Source organism: Ursus maritimus, unplaced genomic scaffold, assembly GCF_017311325.1.
Source record: "Ursus maritimus isolate PB19 unplaced genomic scaffold, ASM1731132v1 scaffold_1, whole genome shotgun sequence".
Classification (NCBI taxonomy): domain Eukaryota; kingdom Metazoa; phylum Chordata; class Mammalia; order Carnivora; family Ursidae; genus Ursus; species Ursus maritimus.
In genome coordinates, this window is record NW_024423343.1 from 18689461 (window position 1) to 18708021 (window position 18561).

The 18561-nt window shown below is 43.3% G+C and overlaps 1 protein-coding gene across 2 annotated transcripts in view; it reads right to left on the reverse strand.

The window, feature by feature from the left end:
* TTLL4 (tubulin tyrosine ligase like 4) overlaps nucleotides 1–18515 on the reverse strand; it is a 37373-nt gene extending 18858 nt beyond the window's left edge. For both annotated transcript variants that reach the window (XM_040640551.1, XM_040640554.1), the window contains exon 1: nucleotides 18124–18515. The gene's annotated coding sequence lies outside the window, so the exon portion shown is untranslated. The remainder of the gene's footprint in view (nucleotides 1–18123) is intronic.
* Between the last annotated feature and the right edge of the window lie 46 nt (nucleotides 18516–18561).

The following is an 18561-nucleotide window of genomic DNA, read 5'->3' on the forward strand; positions in this document are numbered from 1 at the left end:
ATCCATGTGCAGGCCACCGTCACTGCCTCTACTGAACTTTAATAACATGCCACTCATCTGCCCAGGAGCCACACGAATGTTTTCCGCTAGCTCATGTTCCCTGCAGCGTCTGGAAGACAGTAAGTGCTCAATATTCTGTTGAATGAATAAACTGAAAAAGTTCAGTAAATGAAGGGGAAACACACTAACAGTGATGAATACTAATTTGGACACCTCACAAAGCCAGGTACTATGCTAGGCTCTTTACCTCTGTTTTCTTATTTAATCCTCACAAAAACCTTACATTCAATTTACTTACGATGAATCCGAGAATCAGAAAAGCTAAGTAACTCTTCTGTAATTAAACAACCAATAATGAGTGGTGCCGAGATTAAAACTCGAGTTTGTCTGACTCCATGTAAATAGGAATGAAACACACGCTTAGTCCCTGCCCCCTCAATTATCCTTAAGCTTCAGGAACGAGACAAAACCCAGGTTGGAAACACTCTCCCAGTTTATACTGAGCCCCTTTGGGGTTGAAGCTTGTAAGAGCACGCGTTCTCATCAGCACCACGGCCAATCCCACTTTCCCCCGTAGCCATGGATGCCCACTGCACACTACCCCAGGGCTGGGTGCAAAGAACCCTCCCTTCTTCCCTTCTGCACACACCATACAGTGTCTGCCTCGCCGCATTGTATCACATGAATCCTCAGTGCCAGGAATATTGGATGCGAGTGGCCTGGCATCTGGCTAGTTTGACTTCTAATCCAAATGAGGAAGAGGGAAGCAAAGAATACACTCCCACCCTCTTCAGAGGCTGCGGGGGGCCTGCTCCCAGGCAGAGTGTGAAGCAGGCCAGCTGGGCAAGCACCAGAGTAAAGTGGCTTCTCCTCTCTCTAACGGGATTCCAGATCTCGTATATCTTTGCAATGGCCATTCCCCCCTTCTTGTTTCCTCTCGCAGTCCCCATGATGTGTAAGATGGCAGCTTAGAAAAGAGCCACCTGTCTTCCTAAGGAAGCATTATCTGGACACAGGGGCCAAGCAGATGAGAAGACGGTTCTGTAAAAGTCTCTTTCTGGGAAAGAGCTCCATTGCTAGTAAGAGACGGCCAGCGTTGGCTAAGATGACTGTGTCAGGAACTGCCAAGCAAAACAAGTCCGTCATGTCAGATAATCTACACGGAGTAGATTCGGGAACATGAAGTAAACAGTATCACTCATACCAGTACCACATACAAATGTTCTCACCTGGTATCACAGATTCTGCCTCAGACGTAGTGTCTGGTTTAGATGAGGAAATGGCTGCTAAAAGCAACCTTCTCCCGGGGCGCCTGGGTGGCACAGCGGTTAAGCGTCTGCCTTCGGCTCAGGGCGTGATCCCGGCGTTGTGGGATCGAGCCCCACATCAGGCTCCTCTGCTATGAGCCTGCTTCTTCCTCTCCCACTCCCCCTGCTTGTGTTCCCTCTCTCGCTGGCTGTCTCTATCTCTGTTGAATAAATAAATTAAAAAAAAAAAAAGCAACCTTCTTCCTTCTCTTTACAGAGATTCTTGATGAAATCAAAACTCCATGTGAACAGAAAGCAGGGACCTAGCTAGAAAATTCAGGCAACCTGGGTCCCAGGAACCTCCGACTGCTGCCACAGGCCACCTTTTCCCAGAGGTGGCCCTCAACAGCACTGCCACTCAAGTGCCAGGGAATGACCCCATCTTCCTACAGGAATGAGGAGTGACAAACTTTAAATAAAGTCTTAGGTGGTCTAAAATACAAGAAGTAGAGGAAGTGAGAAAATAGTTGCAAAATACAACACACTGAGAATAGTGGTTTCTGGCCATAAAGTCAAAGTCTAGATTGGCAAATAATGTCTGGCAGCCAAACCCCATAGACAGCATACACTCAGAGGGTCGTTTTCTCCTGAGGTCATAAAACCTGTCCTCTGTAGAGTACCCTGGGCTCCTGACACAATGTGAGATCCTTCTCCCCATCTCCCTCAAATTTCTAGGTGCACTGTGATGACACACACTTGATGTGTCTGTGTGTGTGCCCATAGAACCTCAGAGACGGGCTGCCCATCTCCCAGGAAATATTCTAGGATGAGACATTAAAGGCAAGAGAACAAGAAGGAAAGGTATTTATATATATAGGCGGCCTCGCACAGGCTCCTAATGGAAGCCTTGTTTTAAAAACACCCAACTGAAGCAAACCTAAACTTAGAGTAATTGGTGATTATATAAATTAAAGAATTCACAAGTCCCATTATTTTCGTTCAACTTACATACGCTTCTTAGCCACATATATCCACTACTTAAAAATAAGCAAAGGCATTCATACTTACCCTCTCTGACTAAGCCTAAAGGATCCACCATCAGTTGACCCTCCAATCAACAGCTTGTGAGGAAATTACTTTAGGAGCCAACACACTGACCTCATCTGGAAAAAAGTATTTTGAACAATCTAACACATTTCACAGAGCTATTAATCTTATATCTTTCTTGCTCCTATACATTATCCCTGGGGAACAGGAGGACTTAAGGGGTGAACAGGGGAGATAAACACTATGCTATTGCCCGGAGAGTTCAGGTTTAGAAGCAAACAAGCCTGTTTCTGGTTAAGTTCCTTAATCAAGGTCCAAACAGGAAAATGCCCAGCTGAAAAGAAAGGTTAGTTTAGGGCAGAGCAGCTGAGGAGCGAGTTCTTGGGAAGGAAAGTCTCTCTGAAACAGCTCTCAGAACATTTGAATATGTTTATGCCAAAACAAAGATCTGGGGGCGCCTGAGTGGCTCAATCAGTTAAGCATCTGACTCTTGACTTCAGCTCAGGGTCATGAGTTCAAGCTCTGTGTGGGGCTCCACGCTGGGCATGCAGCCTGCTTAAAAAAAACTAAAATAAAATAGTTAAAAAAAACTCAAAACACCACCAAAGGTCTGGAAGAATATACGCTAAACTATTATGGCAGATACCTTGGGGGGAGGGTGAAATGAGGATGGGGCAGGCTTGGGGGGACACTTTTCCAGTTTACTTGTTTAATCTTTCAAAACAAAAAACAAACAACCACATGTCACTTGTGTGAAGTATTTCAAGAGTCTCCAGGGCACTACCAGTCCTCACAGCCATGCTGGATCAGCAGTTACCACCCCTCATAACTCATGTCCAGCAGAGCTCTGATGAATAGTGAATTCATTCAATGCTAAAACCATACAGCGGAATGTTTGGGAAAAGACAAGAAAGGAAGTACCATAACCCCCACTGGGTAGTGGTGAGAACAAATTAGAAAATTCACATAAAGCACAGTGCATGGTCCACACTAAATATTCAAGGGATGGCAGTTATCACGCTCTTTATGACTGGCACCAAATGATCGAAACTTCTCCCTCAGCCCTCTTCTCAAGCTTCCATGAAGAGGGGGACACACTTGGAGAGGGCAACGAGTATTCCACGCCAAAATTTCAGCTAGTACAAATCATGTTCTTTTATAAAAAGACATAGTCCTGTCACCTGGACACTTCTGTGAAATTTATTATATTACCACTAACTCGGTTCTTCAGTGGCAGGTCTGACTTGGCACTAAAAAACAACTGAAAAGTGCTTTGGGATATACCCAGAGAAAACCCTTGCTTCTGGCTCTGACAGTTTTTATATAACTAGGTGGTTGGGATTTCTGAAAACACTGGGAGAAGAGGTTAAAAAGTGATTGTTACTCACCTAATGCCTAGACCCTGATCACTACATACCATTTGTCAATAAAAGAAACCAAGAAACTAGAGCTCCTTGGAGGACAGTTGGTGCAGGGAAAGCATCAAATGAGCCCGAATGTCTCTTATGCTGCAAAAACTAAGGAAATTCTCAAAGTTTGACAGAGACATATCATAAGATCACAGAAATAGCTCACATCACATTTAATAGTAAAACACTAGATGCTCTCCCTCTAAGACTGAGAACAAGGCAAGGATGTCTACTCTCCTCATTTCTATTCAACATTGCACTGGAAATTCTAGCCAGTGCAATAAGGCAAGAAAAAGAAATTAAATGCATGTAGATCATAAAGGAAGAAGTGAAACTATACTTACTTGCCGGAGATATCATCTTGTACATAGAAAATCCTAAGAAATCTACAAAAAACCTACTAAAATAAGGAAGTTTAGTAAGATTAGAGAATACAAGATCAGTATACAAAAACTGATTTAATTCTATATACTAACAAGTAAAAAATGAAATAAAAGAAGTACACTGAAAACTACAAAACACTCCCAAGAGAAATTTAAGAGTTAAATAAATGGAGGGATATAACACATTCATGAATTGGAAGACTCAATTTGTTAAGATGGCTATTCTTCCCGAACTGTTCTATGGAGTAAACACAATTCCTATCAAAATCCCAGCAGGCTTTTCTGGAGAAATTGACAAGCTGATCCTAAAATTTATATGGAAATGGAAAAGACCTAGAACAGCCAAAAACAATTTTGGAAAAAAAAAAAAAGAACAAAATTTAACATATACTACCTGATTTCAAAACTTAGTATAAAGCTCCAGGAATCAAGATAATGTGGTATCAGCATAAGAATAGACATACAGATCACAGAACCAAATAGAGTCTAGAAATAAATCCTTACATCAATTAATTCTCAATAATGTTGCCTATGCAACTTAATGAGTAAAAGGATAACCTTTAACAAATGATGTTGGAACAAGTGGATATCCATGCACAAAAAAATGAACTCCAACTCTTACCTTACACCATAAATTAACTCAAACTGGATCAGAGAGTTAAAGGTAAGAACTAAAACTATAAAACTTCTGGCAGAAAACACAGGAGAAAATGTTTATGACTTCAGGCAACTGAAAAGTTTTAAGAGAAAATGTGGTAACAGTCCAGCTGTTAACTGGATTATATCAATGAAGAATTTAGAAAAACACTATCAAGAGAATGAAAAGAAAAATCTACAAACTGGGAGAAAATATTTGCAATTATAAAGGACTTGTATCCAGAATATGCTAAGAACTCTCACATTTCAAGAAGATGAAAACCAGGGCGCCTGGTTGGCTCAGTCATTAAGCGTCTGCATTGGACTCAGGGCATGATCCCAGCATTATGGGATCGAGCCCCACATCAGGCTCCTCCGCTGGAAGCATGCTTCTTCCTCTCCCACTCCCCCTGCTTGTGTTCTCTCTCTCTGGCTGTCTCTCTCTCTGTCAAATAAATAAATAAAATCTTAAAAAAAAAAAGATGAAAACTGACCAAATTAAAAAAATTTTTAAATAGGCAATTTTAAAGATAGGCAAAACATCTGAATGAGTATTTCACTAAAGAAGATATATAAGTGACTAATAAGCACATGAAAAGATGATCAATATCTTTAGTCATTAGGAAAATGACAATTAAAACCACATTAAGGTACTACTATACACCCACTGGAATGGCTATAATCAAATGGATTGATAATACTGTTGACCAGAATATGGAGAAATTGGAACTTACATACATTGCTGATAGGAATATACAATGATACAGCTACTTTGAAAAACAGACTGTGAGTTTCATAAAAACTGTAATATATAATGACCCAGCAATTCCTCTCCTAACTATCTACCAAAGAGAAATTAAAGCATCATGTCCAAACACTTACACACAAATATTCACAGCAGTATTTTTCTTAATAGGCAAAAACTAGAAATAATTCAAATGCCCATCAACTGGTAAAGTAATAAACAAAATATGATATATCCATATAATGGAATGCTGCTCAGCAATACAAGGCAACAACCTGGATTAACCTCAAAAACATTCTGCTAAGAAAAAGCCAGACACAAGAGACTATATATTGTAGGGTTCCATTTTTATAAAATTTCTAAAAAGACAAAATTATAGAGATAGAAAGTAGATCAGCGGTTGCCTGAGGTCGAGGGTAGGAATAAGGAATGACTATAATTGGGAATGAGGAAACCTTATGGGGTGATGAAAGTGTTCTAAAACCAGATGGTGGGGGCGCCTGGGTGGCTCAGTTGGTTAAGCATCTGCCTTCCGCTCAGGTCATGATCCCAGGGTCTTGGGATCGAGCCCCACATGGGGCTCTCTGCTCAGCAGGGAGTCTGCCTCTCCCTGTCACTCTCCCTCTGTGCACTCTCTCTCAAATAAATAAATAAATAACATTATTTTTTTAAAGATTTTATTTATTTATTTGACAGAAAGAGAGACAGCCAGTGAGAGAGGGAACACAAGCAGGGGGAGTGGGAGAGGAAGAAGCAGGCTCATAGCGGAGGAGCCTGATGTGGGGCTCGATCCCAGAACGCCAGGATCACGCCCTGAGCCGAAGGCAGATGCTTAACGACTGCGCCACCCAGGCGCCCCAATAAATAACATCTTTAAAACGATAAAATAAGAAATAAAACCAGATGGTGGTGATGGTTGCACAAATGTACAAACTTACTAAAAGTAATCAAACTCTACTTTCGTAGTGAATGAATCAATTGTATAGTATGTAAATTATACCTCAATAAAGCTGTTAAAGGTGGAAGGGGAAAAGAAGGACAGAGGAGCCAGCTTAAAGAGGCTCTCTAACCAAATCTGGGACAACCTGAGCCGCAAAATAAATGAGTATCAGACTATGTTAAAACAAGAATCCATGAATCCACAGTGATATAAATAAATAAATGAATGAATAAATGGGGGAGAAGGAACAATGCTCCCTTACAACAGAATTTCAACCGATAAGAATAGAAAATCACCACCGGCAGCCACCATGGTAATAACTGCTTCATGCAAAACTCATCAGTGGATCCTAAAATTGGTGGGTGAAAGATTATTGGGAAATGGGATAATCACATTGTCTCAAAATATCTCTTCACAAGATATTTATTAATTCCGAAGGGAAAAAACATAACTTGGGGAGCCTGGGTGGCGCAGTTGGTGGAGCCTCCAACTCTTGGTTTCGGTTCAGATCGTGATCTCAGGGTCAAGCCCCACTTCGGCTCCATGCTCAGCGCGAGTCCGCTTAAGAGTTTCTCTCTCCCTTCCCCCACTCCCCGCCATGTGTACTCTCTCTCTCAAATAAATAACTACATATTGGAAAAAAAAGACAAACCCATAACTTTACCGTAGAGAAACCAGGCAGACGCTACCATAATCAAGTGACCAAAGTTCCTGTCATCAGTAAAAGCACAAATTGGCATTATGCACCTCGTGATATGACTCACTGAAGGACACATCATCACATCTGTGATTTCCTGACCTAAATGCACCACCTGAATACAACGAGAAATATCAGACAAGACCAAATTGAAGGTCATTCTACAGAGTAACTGGTCTGTACTCTTCAACTCTGTCAAGCTCATGAAAGACAAGGCTGAGGAACTATTCCACTCAGAGGAGACAAAAAAACCAAGACAACCAAATGCAATGTGTGCTCCTAAAACAAAGGACAGTGACAGGACAACTAACAATATCTGAATAAGTAGGTCTGATAATAACATTACAGTATGTGGTATTATATCAACATTAATTTCCTGATTTTGATCGATATACGGTGTCAATTTAAGAGAATATCTTTGTTTCAGGAAACATTTAGGAAGTTTTTAGGAAATACTCAGATGTAAAGGGGTTTCATGCCTGCAACTTATTGTCAAACATTTAAAAAACAACTCACAGTTCACATACGAATACTAAAGCAAGTGTGGTGAGATACTAACATTTGATAAATGTGGGTAAAAGGTAAATAGGAATTCTCTGTACTATTTTTGCAGCTTTTTTTGCAAGTCTGAAATCATTTCAAAACAAATAAGTTTTTTTTAAAAAAAGGTTATTTCTACTTTTAAAGGGAAGTTTGGTTTTCCTCAGACCAGGAGGCAGGCAGCGCACAATCACCTTCAATTCTTCTTTGAAAGAAGACTGGCAGGAATGGATTTTACAAGGGAATGATTCCAGCCATTGAAGTAAGACTCACTCTTGCTCCGTTACCTGAAGCAGGCTTGACTGGGGATCCACCTGTCATCACTAAGGTACAAGAACTGAAGTCACATGCCTTATGAAAGGCCTACCAAGACATGTCTTTTCAGCGTAGCCACCCAGCATACTCCCCTCTCATCTGTCAGTGAATTTGCAAACTCTGGCTTAAGGGGAGTTCCAGGAAGAAGGCAAACACCAGAGCCTGGTAGATGACCTTCAACAAAATTTTCTCTGGGGCCCATCAACATACGATGTCAGGGGACGTGTCCAATTTTTAGGGGAGAAATGCTTCTATGTGAAAATCTCACTGCCCAACAAAACCCAAGTCCTTGTCTTGACTTCAACCTAGAAAGCAGTTTCTGCCAGCATCACCTGGGAAACAGGAACCTAGAGGCTGAGATAAGGACCGGCTAGACTCAAGGGATCATGGGGACAAAAGGGGAAACTCAAGGTTTTCTATGACCCCTGTTATTCAAGAAGGGAACATGCTTTCTCTTAATCTCCTTGAAATTAGATGAGAATGTCAGATTTTAATAAAGTCATGCTAAGGACAATGGGAGCAGGGCTGAGATAAGAATGCATCAATCATATTCCTCACTTCATTGATTCCCTTTTAGAGCCAATTAACCTTGTAGAGTCAGGGGCAGTAAATAAACTGCAACGGCACAAAAAGACTTCAGTTAAAAAAAAAAAAAGAATGCAGGCTGAAGGGGCTAAGTCCCTGGGGCAGGTGTTCCTGCAACACCAAAACTCCCAACATGCCCTGGGTCATGATTTCACCCTGACCTCAGATCTTCACTGTTACTCACTTAATCCATCAAGTCTTTCCAGTTCAAATACACATCCCTGGGGGCGTCTGGGTGGCTCAGTCGTTAAGCATCTGCCTTCCATCCAGGGCGTGATCCTAGCATTCTGGGATCGAGCCCCACATCAGGCTTCTCCCCCCTAGGAGCCTGCTTCTTCCTCTCCCACTCCCCCTGCTTGTGTTCCCTCTCTCGCTGGCTGTCTCTCTCTGTCAAATAAATAAATTTGTGTTCCCTCTCTTGCTGGCTGTCTCCGATTGATTGATTGACTGATTGATAGATAGATAGATAGATAGATAAAATCTTTAAAAAAAAAAAACCCAAAAAAACCAAATACACATCCCTGGAGCCATCTATTCTTCTCTGTTTCCACCATTATTCCCCTAGTCCGCACCACTATCCCCTCTCACCTGCTGGTCACCCCCCACACCCCCTCACCCCCGCTTCTAACTCTTAGGCCTTCTTTATAATCAATTCTCCAGACTGTGGTCAGGCGCTCTTTTTAAAATGTAGCTTAAAGCTATCTGGTGGCTCCAAGGCCTACGTGATCTGACTTATCTCTCTGACCTCATGCAAGTCACTCTTCCTGCTCAGCAGGCGTGTTCCCACCTGTGTTCCCAGGGGTTCCACTGTTCCCTCTGAAACACTCAGATCTCTGAACTGCCAGCTCAGTTCCCTCTCTCAGCATTCAGCAAACATCCCCAACCCAAAGAGCCTGTCTACACTAATACTGCACCACCCCTGATCATTCCCTATCACATTACCTGATTCTAATCTGTTTCATTCTTCCACTAGCTGAAATTATTGTATGTATTTCCTTATAACTGCCTAAAGAAACAGTGGAAGAACACATAGGAACGGATTTTTTTTATAAAGGTGACTAATGGGGTATGAGACCTAACTGTGCATACCTTTTCTATCATTTTAATTTCTGGCTATACACATGAATCACCGAGTCAAAAACCCTGTTCGTTATTTTTAAAATAAGAACTTCAATTATTTATGCATTCCTTTGTTAGGTGTCTATCTTCTCTTCCAGAATGAAAGCTTTTTGAGAATTGGGACCTTGTTTACACAGTCTGTGCCCAGCCCTAGGACTGTAATCAGGGCTCATTAAATATTTGCTGAATACACAAATGCATCTACAACAGCTAAACCCAGCAGAGCCACAGTGGGCCCTTTTCAGATTAAACAGGTGATGATTCTACCACCATCTCCTTGTCGCTACTTCTTTACTCAGTGCAGGAACTCGGCCACAGCCACACCCACCTCCTTCAGGGGTGCCTTTTCTTCCCCAGGAGGCCCCCTCCAAAGTCCTCCATGGCTCCTGTTCTATCCTGCCTCCCACGTCCAACCAATCTGCTCTCGCTATTTCAACCATTATCTGCAGAAGCGCCACTCTTCAGACCTGCCCTCTCTCAAGCTTCATGTCCTCATCACCAACCGTCTATTCCACCTTTCCCACGTGCATACCCAACCACTTCAAGCTTGTCACACCAGCTCGGCGCTCTTGACCTTCAATTTCTTTCAGTGGAACCTTCTTTCTCTCAGTCACCTAAGAGGAACACCTAAGCCACTTCTGACTTCTTCCCTTCCCTTATTCTCCAAAGCCAAACCAGTTACCAAACCTAAGAGAGATTCTTTCTTCCTAGGATGCTTCCTCCATTTATTCCCCCACCCCCTCTGCAGAGCTGGATCATTGCAATAACATCTAGACTGAGGTCTCTTTCCAGGGTCCACCCTTCCGAAGCCCACCCTTGCAGGCAGCCTCCAGATTAACTTTGCTTGGTCTTACTTGATCGGGTTACTCCCCTTTCAAAAATTTCCTAGGAGTCCTCACTAAATATCACAGCAGCCGACCAATCACCTGCATCAGAATAACATGGGGTGCAGGGTGCCTGGCTGGCTCATTCAGGAGACTGTGCAACTCTTCATCTCAGGGTCATGAGTTCAAGCCCCCTGTTGGGCATGGAGCCTACCCGAAATAAAAAAATAAAAACCAAAACAGAACAAACATGAGATGCAGATTCCCAAGTCCCATCTTCAAAGTGGATTCAGTGGGTCTGGGGTGGGGCCGGGAATCTGCATTTTTAATAAACATTCCAGATGATTCTCACATGAGTCAGCAAATAATATCCAGATTTCTTAGTTTGGATTGGAAGGCTTATTTCCATCTCCTTACGCCTTGAACTGTGCCCTATGAACTGTGATGGTCTTAACACTAAACTGGAATAAACCTTTCAAACCTGTCCACCAGCCTTTACTCCACTAAGCCTCTTTCTTCTGAATCCTTGTATTTTATTTACCTTTTCCGGACACAGCTCAAGCCCCACCCTCTCCATGAATATCTCTTGCATAATCTATCCCTCTAACTTGATACTTTACAAAGGCTACTCTCACCACTGTTCTCTTTTCACATGGATATGCCTCATAAGTTCCATGATGATTTTCATAGGGAATCCCTGTTTACCTGTAACAGACAGGTGCAAAGCTAAACTGGAAGAAGGGGGAAGATCACTGCCCTAGTTTGGTCTCCTCCTCAGCAATGCCGCCCAGGTCTCCTTGCCAAACAACTTTATGGGGCACTCGGTCCCTAGAACAAAGTTTCAAAAACAACTGACTTGGGGTGATAGGTATGTTCCAGATCAGTTTTACCTCCACGAAGTTGTTAAAAATAAAACCAAAAAAACTGCCTAGAGGATAAGAAAGGAGGATAAAGAACCACAGAGCATTCTAAAGATAAAATGGCCTCACACATCCCCTTCTTTGTATTTACCTGCCTGGCTCAGCCCAATCTCTACCCCTCCGAGTACCCACCTGACCAAGTGCAGGGCTTCTGCGGTGGAATCCTTACCGCCGTCCCTGGCTGCAGCTTCTGCAGGGAGCCTCAGGACTCACACCAACCTGCACCAACCTGCTTTGTCATCTTTATACAGCACTCAGAAACTGCCTACCTCCTTTTGCCTTCCACTCTTTGAGATGTAATTTTGCCTCCAGTTTCCTCCTTAGTAGAGAGTGAATAAAGAGCAGCCTATGCTAGAAAAATCTACGGCTGTTGTTTCAAACCACCAAGTCTCTAGAGGCCAGGTCCAGACCAACTTGGACAAGTATCTATTTCTACAGAAAGCAATTATTCATTATTCACTGATTAAATCACTCTCCTGTATTACAGGAATGTATGTGAGTGTGTGTGTGTGTGTGTGTGTGTCTGTCTGTCTGTCTGTCTCTTGGGACTCGCAGTTTCCTTTCCCTCCTCCACCGAGGTGCTTCCCTCCGTCACCAGGGGAACTCAGGACATCAGAAATGGTTCGGAGTCTACACTCTGAAAGATCTCTAATGAGATTGCTTTAATTGCTCAGTAGTTATTGTAGAAGACGGAACTGACTTACCTGGAACCAAAGAGAATGGGGAGGATGGTGGGAATCATCCTCATCTAGCTATGTCTCCCCCAAAAAAGCTGGAGGGGCAATGAGCTTCTTGAAGGCCTTCTGGGAAAGGAAGCTCAATACCCCAGCCCTATGAGAAGGGAGGGTCAGTACCACAAGTTAAGCTTTTGTAGAACACTGTTCGGCAATGCAAAAGGAGATGGTAAAGCTGAGAGAAAAATACAGCGTACAGCACCTAGAGTTGAGCGGGGCCAATCTACAAATTACTGAAAGGTGAAAACTGTTGAAGGCTTAACGTAATTAGTGACTAGCTCTCCTAGAACCTTGGCTTTTATCACCTTCAAGGAACCTCCCTCCTCCTCCTGAGGGTAGACAGTGTCTTCAAGGTATAGCCTTTAGGTTGTGCTGGGGAAACGATTTTCCTAACAAAACTAAGATGCGATTTGCTTTTTAAATTGTGCTGGTCTTTCCATGGTGGTAGAAAAGCAATGGTGGGTCAGCCTGTTGGTACCTGAGCAAGAACTGAGACAATGTCACACCGAGTCAGATCCTTGACCACCACAGGCTTCCTCACCGCACAGTGAAAGAATGCCAGCCTTACCCAAGAATGTCCTTGGTGACACAGTAAAAATTACCTTAAATCTCAATTCTGGAGTGCATCTTTTTAATGCTCTATGTGACAAAACAAGGAGCACGTGCAAAACGCTTCTGTGGTATACAGAAGTTGATGGCCGTCTCTAAGGAAAGCTCTGTGTGTTTCAATTGCAAAATGTTTCTGTGGAACACCACGTTCGCTTGAAAGAATAAATGACATGAAAGTGATGGGTTATTCAGACTTTGGCATTTGGCAAACATTTTCTAGAAAATAAAACAAAGTGAGTCTGTCAATTCAAGAAAAACTGACAGTATTTGTTGCCAATGATAAAATTTCAGCTTCCAAGAGAAAAATCAGAATTCAGGCAAAACTGTCTCTGCCACCATAAGCTTGACACCTTCCCAAAAGTTAAGCATTTTTCTGATGAAAGTGCAGTGATAACATGAATGATTTTGGGGGGATACTGTTAATAAAATGTGGCAACATTCGGAAGAGCTGAAACGCAATGAAAACAGTGTTTTCCAGATACCTATCACAATGTTATGGAATCATGTCTGGGTAAAAGGCCCCATCAAAAGCAAACAGGGAGAAAAAGAAAAAAAGACCCAGTCAAAATGAGAGACCAATGGATTTTAATGTAACAAAGTATGAAAAGTTCATTTCAGATTCCACATTGCAATAACCTTCATAAAACCATCCCTTGCTAACTTTCGTGTAATACCAAAGAATACCCACAATTACCTGAAAAGGCTATTAAAAATATTCCTTCCTGTCCAACTAAATGTCTGTGAGGCTGGATTTTCCTAATAATTCAACCAAAACAACACATCACAACTGACTGAACAAAGAAAGAGATATGAAAATCCACCTATCTTCTATTAAGCCAGACATTAAAGAGATTTGCAAAAACAATGCTACTCTTCTCACTAATCTTTTTGAAACAATATCATTTTTCATTTAAAAATTCTGCTTATGGGGGGGTGCCTGGGTGGCTCAGTGGGACTGGTGTCTGACTCATGATTTCGGCTCAGGTCACGATCTCTGGGTCATGAGATCGCGCCCCATGTTAGGCTCCACACTCAACATGGAGTCTGCTTGTCCCTCTCCCTCTGCTCCTACCCCCCGCTTGCGAGCTCTCACGCAAATAAATAAATAAATAAATAAATATTTAAAGAAATAAAAATAGGGGCGCCTGGGTGGCACAGCGGTTAAGCGTCTGCCTTCGGCTCAGGGCGTGATCCCGGTGTTATGGGATCGAGCCCCACGTCAGGCTCTTCTGCTAGGAGCCTGCTTCTTCCTCTCCCACTCCCCCTGCTTGTGTTCCCTCTCTTGCTGGCTGTCTCTATCTCTGTCGAATAAATAAATAAAATCTTAAAAAAATAAAAAAAAAAAGAAATAAAAATAAAAATTCTACCTATTTTAACTTGGATTTATTACTTCTAAATGAATAAATATTTCAATTTCTAATATGGTAAATATCAAGACTATATATCCTACATTAAAAAATATACTGAAGATCTCAAAGAGGTTTTGAAGTGCATAAAGGAGTCCTAAAAGCAGAAGTCTGAGCACCTCTGGTCTAAAATGCCATTGCCTGTCCAGAATATCCATGAGGACTCTTAAGGACAAATTTCTCTGTATTTCAGGGCCTAAGAGAAATTAGAACTCTCCATATTTCTTCCCAAATGCCCAGTCTGGTTTCCCAGTTCTGCCAGAAGAGAGTGTAAGAAGTTCAGGGCACATAAGAGAATTTTTCTCTGCAATTTCACTGACACATCAAAGCATCTGATCCTGTGCTAGAATCCAGGGAGCCTATAATCAGACCATTCAAGGTCACAAAGGAATCTAGTGGTGAAGTTAAACTCAACTCCAGATTATGAATATCAGATCGTGAAGTTAAGGCTTCACCGAGATACAGCTGTTTAGCAAGCAACTTTTCATTTACACATTCATTTTTGTATTTGGTTGTAAATTCTCTGTCTCCTTCTTTCACCCCTTTTCCTCTGCCCACTCTCTCAATGTTGGTGTTCCTAAGAGTTCAGTCTTCTCACTCTGCCTGGCACATAGTCAGTGCTCAATAAACTCTCCCAGAGCAATCTCTTCCATCCCATGACAGCAACCACTTCCTTCCTTCTCGACTTTTTATCATCACCCAGACCTCTGTCATGAGCTCCAGACTTACAGAATGACCTCCTGGCCCTCTCTACCTGGATGTGCTATGGGGACCTCAACTCTGCATGTCCAGAGTGAACCCCTTTATCCTTCTCCTCAAAGCTGCCCTTTCTCCTAATAGTTTCTCCTGCACCATCACCCACCTGGTCACTAAAGTTGGAACTTAGGATCATTCCGGACTGCTCCTTGTCCCACTGTGTATCTATTTTGCCACCAGGCCTTGTCCACTCTATCACCTTTAACATCTCTCTAAACCCTCTCCATTCCCACTGCAGGCAACATACAGCCCTCACCATCTCTAGCCCGGTCTCGAGTTTTCTCACTGGCTCCCTACCTCCAGTCTAAAATCCTCCCTACTCATTTTCTTGGGGGGGCTTTCAAAAATTGTTTTATAATAATTTTTTACTATGTTATGTTAGTCACCATATAGTACATCTCTGGTTTTTGATGTAAAGTTCCATGATTCATTACTATTCAAACCACACACTGATGCTACAGTAGCCTCAAATACAAATCTACTGTTATCTTCCTGCTAGTTATATTTCCATGGTTTTCCTGCAACACACCCTTCAAATGGTTTTACTCCTGTATCCCCAAAAGAATCTAAATCATGTATTCCTTGCAGATTAAAGTTTAATTCTAAGATTTTTCATCACAAGTTTAAACACATCTATTCCTTTGTTAAAAGGAGGTATTTTATAAAAGGACTAAGTTAAGGATTAACTGTAAAGATTTTATAAAAAGATTTTATTAAAAGATTTTATAAAAAGATTTTATAAAAAGAACTAAGTTAAAGATTAACTGTAATTCAAATAAGCATTTCATGATTTGGGGGCGCCTGGGTGGCTCAGTCATTAAGCATCTGCCTTTGGCTCAGGGTGTGATCCCAGCGTTCTGGGATCGAGCCCTGCATCAGGCTCCTCCGCTGGGAGCCTGCTTCTTCCTCTCCCACTCCCCCTGCTTGTGTTCCCTCTCCCACTGGCTAGTTGTACTTCCAGATCTCCCTCTGGCTGTCTCCCTCTCTCTCTCTCTGTCAAATAAATAAATAAATAAAATATTTTTTAAAAAAAGAAAAGAAAAAAAGCATTTCATGATTTGATAAAGTAATTTTTAGCTATTTTACTGAAAAACACACACCTAAATTAAGAAATCTCTTTAATAAAAGTTTTTATGCAAGTGTTATCCTATAGCTTGAAAAACCCAAGGTCCCAAAAAGCATTCTAGCCACATTTAACTGTTGAGTTCATCTGAATTCATAATATCACAAGAAGAATCAAGCCTCACCCTAACAGCAATGTGTATTAGGAGAAGATAGGAAGCCTCCTGAGTTTTCAAAGTAATTTAATCATCAAAGGAGGCCTTCCTGAAATCAGTATTTCCTAATACTCCACTTGGCAACCTTTTTTTTTTTTTTTTAAGATTTTATTTATTTGACAAAGAGAGAGAGAGAGTGCACACAAGCAGGGGGAGAAGCAGGCAGAGGGAGAGGGAGAAGCAGGCTCCCCACTGAGCAGGGAGCCAGACCTGGAATCATGACCTGAGCTGAAGGCAGATGCTTAACCGACTGAGCCACCCAGGTGCCCCACACCTGACATTTTTACCCTTGGGACAAAACATTATAATTTGGGAAGTATGAGGGATATAACATCCCGCCGCCCCCACCTTTTCTTGTAAGGTCAGTTTCAGAAGAGTTCATTTGGAAGCTGAGGATCTGGAAACTGATTCTTCTAAAGCTATATGTGCAGGTGTATTCCTTGGAAGTCCTGGGCCCTAATCACCCCGCTTGAAAAACTTAAGGATACTGTTCTCTTTAACAAAACATCTATGGCCCTTTGTGATCTAATCCCTATTAATTTTCCTCTTCCTATTTTTTAAAAAAGATTTATTTATTTATTTGAGGGAGCATGCACAAGCAGGGGGAGGGGCAGAGGAAGACAGAGAAGCAGACTCCCCACTGAGCAGGGAGCCTGATGCAGGACTTGATCTCAGGGCTCTGGGATCATGACCCGAGCAGAAGGCAGACACCGCAGACGCTTAACCGACTGAGCTACCCAGGCGCCCCTTCTCTTCCTATTTGTCATTGGATGGCTACCTTCAAACCCAGATCAGGCCTGTCAAACTGTTTCCAATTCTCTTTTTAGGCCTTGCTGTATTATTTTGTGAAGCTACTTTGTATCGGGAATGTGCTCTCAACTTCTTTATTCCCAGAAGACACTTGATAATTTTTCAAGGTTCCATTCAGCCCAACCAATAAGCAGCTGGTAACTTTCTCAGGGTTGAGGGTGTGGGTCTCATACAGTGTCTCAGTATTTACTGCAAGAAATGAAGGATGGACAGAACACTGTCCCAAAAGGTCCCCCAACTACTTTCTGATTGGCTAAATCAACAGGTGATGAAGTTGAGAAAGATGTCATCTGGAGTACGTGAGGGAGCAAGGATGACTCCATAAAGAAGGATTAAAACATATCCTAGATTCAGAATGAGAATGTGAAGACCAGGGAATGGGGATAATATACTTTTCCAAGCAAGTCTGGGTTAACTATCTTTCTAATGTTCTATCAGAGCACACACCACACAGTATGGCAAATGCTTGTTTACTTGATTAAAATCTCCCCTAGACTAGAAGCTCAGTGAAGACATGCCTGCCTTGTTCACCACTGTTATCACCCCAGCGCCTTCCACAGTGCTCTGGCTCACTAAATATTTGTTGATGTTTGTAAAAAACAAAAACAAAAAACTGTTGGGTGAATGATTACATAAAGGGATGAATAAATGAAGAGAGTTAAATTTACAAGATCTCAAATTCTGTTTGAAACCTCTACAGTTTAGGAAAGTATTTCTCTATAGCTACCGAAGATGGGGAAAGAAAAAAGTGGATTTTCATGTTCAATTCAGCTACGAATTGAGAGGAGCTTGGGCGAGGAGAATTTAAACCGCAGCGCGGCGGGAAAGCGGCACGGAGGCCCAGGGTGAGGGGATGCTGCAGGGTTCGGGCACCCGGAGGCAGCGCTAAGTTCACGGGGCGTGGCGGAGGGGGAGAAGGGTCCCGAGGACGGGCACAGACCTGACCGGGTGGAAGGCCGCAGCCCCCTCGCCTCCCCGGAGATGGAGAGGTGGCGGGCAGGAAGCGGGGCTGGGGCGGGACCCGCCGGAGGGCTGCGGACCCGCGCGAAAGGACCCGGGCAGAAGGAGGGGCGGGAGAGTCGGCGGGCGGAGGGTCGTTCCCCCGGCTTCACCGTCACACTCACCTAGCGGACCCAGCTTCGCCCCGGCTCGGCGCCGGCTCCGCGTTGCTTCCTCCCTCGGCCTGCTGGGCGAGCGGGCGGCCTTAGACGCCCCTAGCAACCACGCACCGCCACGCGACCCGCGCTCCCAGCCGCCGGCGCCGAAGCCGCCTGCCAGGCACTGCGCGCGCCCCCAGCGGACAGACCGAGGGCCTGGAAGGGGCGATCGCGGCGGGCGGGCGGGAGGCAGGCGCGCGGAATCTCGGGGGTTGTGGGGCCTGGGAAGGCAGGCCGGCTCCAGCCTCGCGCATGCGCAGTCGCTTCAGGGCGCGTGAGACCCAGAGAGCGGAATTCTGGGAGATATAGTCCTGAGAGTCTCACACACACCAACCACACACACACACACACACACACGCACACCACACGCACACCACACGCACAACACACACACACCACCACCAC